Source organism: Erpetoichthys calabaricus, chromosome 8, assembly GCF_900747795.2.
Source record: "Erpetoichthys calabaricus chromosome 8, fErpCal1.3, whole genome shotgun sequence".
NCBI classification, from domain to species: domain Eukaryota; kingdom Metazoa; phylum Chordata; class Cladistia; order Polypteriformes; family Polypteridae; genus Erpetoichthys; species Erpetoichthys calabaricus.
This window is the reverse complement of record NC_041401.2, coordinates 171938043-171940484: the sequence shown is the minus strand read 5'-3', so window position 1 is coordinate 171940484 and position 2442 is coordinate 171938043. Positions and strand designations below refer to the sequence as shown.

Genomic DNA, 2442 nt, shown 5'->3' with positions numbered 1-2442 from the left:
GGGAGACAGAGTACATCCACATTTAACAATTTCCAATTCATCACAATGACATGTAATGAATCTGCCTGTGGTGGAGAGGACAGAGGCCCCATTACTGAGTTAGCCGAGACAGCTGCTCTTGAAGAAGTTAATTTCCTTCTATATCGTACTTTTTCATGAATGTTCCTTCCACTACTTTGGATATTATTTTTGGGTGGAAATGATGGCAACTAGGTTTTATTTGTGTCACAAACAGAATTAGATGTCGGTTTTGTTAGTGTGAAGCAACAAGTTAGCAAAGTACAGCAGATTCTGGTATGATAAATAAGAAAAGAAATGACAGGCAAGGGCAGTATGGTGATGGAGTGGCTAATGTTACCTCGCATCTCTAGGAGACTGGACTTTTATTCCGATCTGGTCATTATCTATATGAAGTTTTCCTCTTGAAGACATTGTTCATTTAAGATTAACAGTCAACAGTTTCACTTCAGTGATTGGGTCAGTGTCGTGCCTGGTACTGCTGGGACAGCCTGCACCCCTTGAATTAGTTTAATTGCAAATAGATGGGGTGATGGGAAAAGTGTGTGAAAGTGCAATATAGGTGCTTTAACTACAGACATTCTGTATAAAATAACTTTCTCAATCACGTTTAAAACAGTTCATGGTCTCGAGGCCACAGCTTATACCAGCTGTGCTTGATACAACCAGCCAGGGTGCCAGTCCATCACTGGGACCATAAACACGGTGCAAATTTAGAACTGCTACACTAAATGTGCGAGAGAAAACCTTATGTAGACATGAGGAGAACATGCAAGCTCCACACGGACAATGTCCAGGCATGGATTTCAAACACAGACAACAATGCTAACCACTACCTTACTGCACCCATCCCCCAATGTCAAATGTTGGGCTTAACCGATTCCATCTACATTTTCTGACCTCTCTTTATGAGTCTGGGAAGCATATCCTTCCAACAATGGGCACCATCTCATTTACACACTCTGTGGTTACTCATTAGAGCAAGCATGCATTAGATCAATGTCTACAAAGTCACCATAGTGCCTGCTGGGTTTTATTCCAATCCAATTACTCAATTAGAAATCAATCCTTGCCAATAACATTTAATTTTACCGCTTGGTAATGTTTTCATTCTGCTACATCAGGTCATTCTTATGTTGTAGATTTTTCCTTTCCAAGGATATGACTCAAATGATTTGTAGCCTAGAGCAGATTAGTAATTCTCAGTCCTTCACCTTTTCTCTCTCTACAGTTTCCTTCCAAATATTTTATAAAACCAGATAGTTCAACGTGAATAACACACTGGTGCAAATGGAAACACGTCAGATAGAGAATTGCTGCTTCCTTTGTCTTTTGTATCTTATTGCTAATAAGAAGCAATTAAAAACAATGCATCATGTTATCTGTTTAAGACTAAAATAAGCAATTAAGCGTGGGAAATATTAACACTCAAGACAACTAAAATGTCACTTGAGTAACAAGTGGAGGCAAGAATTGACTTCTCATTAAGACACTGGGTTGGAACAAAAACCCACAGCCAGCACAGTCCTCCATGATCAACTTTGACGACCCTTGCTTATGATCAGTCTAAGAGTAAAGGTAACAATTGAGGGCTAGAAATTTTAACTAAAATGAAGCACATAAATTTTGCTAGAGAAATAATTGATTCAGTAGCTATAGTTAGTTTCTAATCAAGAAACTGGGTTGGGAAACATGGCAGCCACTGTGGCCCCCCAGGAGTGAACTTCAGGACTCCTGCATTAGAGCAAATTCGAGTCATGGCTCCACCTAACACCAGGGAGGAAACCCATGTGAACGCAGGAATAAAATACTATACAAGAACCATTTAAAATAAAAACTAAGCTGAGGGATTCAGGGTCAAGATGCTCTGATGACCACTATGCCTCACTTTTATTGATTTATTTGTTAGTGAATGCTGACCCTGGTTACTTTGTAAAGTTTCCTGTGATAAAATCAATCACAGAGAATCAGTATAAAATGAACACTTTTGGAATGATCAAGCATTAAAATGCCATTAAATATCCTAGCTACATTTCTTCCACAATGTTTTTTTGTTTAAATAAACTTTACTGTTACAAATACACAAATTTAGTAGGAGTATGAAAACACAGCCAACACCATGTTTTATTGAATATTCGATAAATATTCAAAATTATACAGGCTATCTTAACACTGCCATCTCTACAAAAATAGAATCTGTGATGAAGCCAACACCATGTTTTATTGAATCATATATAAGCGTTTATGCGTGTGTCTAACTGTCTGTCTGTCTTGGAAGTGAAAGGTGGAATCGAGCTAAGGATACGCAAGCGAGGCCAGCATGTCGGCAAAACGAAACCTCCAAAGAGAGAGTCACTGGCTTATCCGCTATTACAGAAGCGTGGCGAGCACATCTGCAAAATGGTATCCCTTTTACTTTTCCAC

At 38.8% G+C, this 2442-nt stretch overlaps 1 long non-coding RNA gene across 1 annotated transcript; it reads left to right on the top strand.

Moving 5' to 3' along the window:
* The first annotated feature begins 220 nt into the window (after positions 1 to 220).
* Positions 221 to 1942, top strand: LOC127528986 (uncharacterized). The gene is made up of 2 exons (XR_007935671.1): positions 221 to 396; positions 1866 to 1942. It is a non-coding gene; the product is annotated as an uncharacterized LOC127528986 (long non-coding RNA).
* Positions 1943 to 2442: the final 500 nt, after the last annotated feature.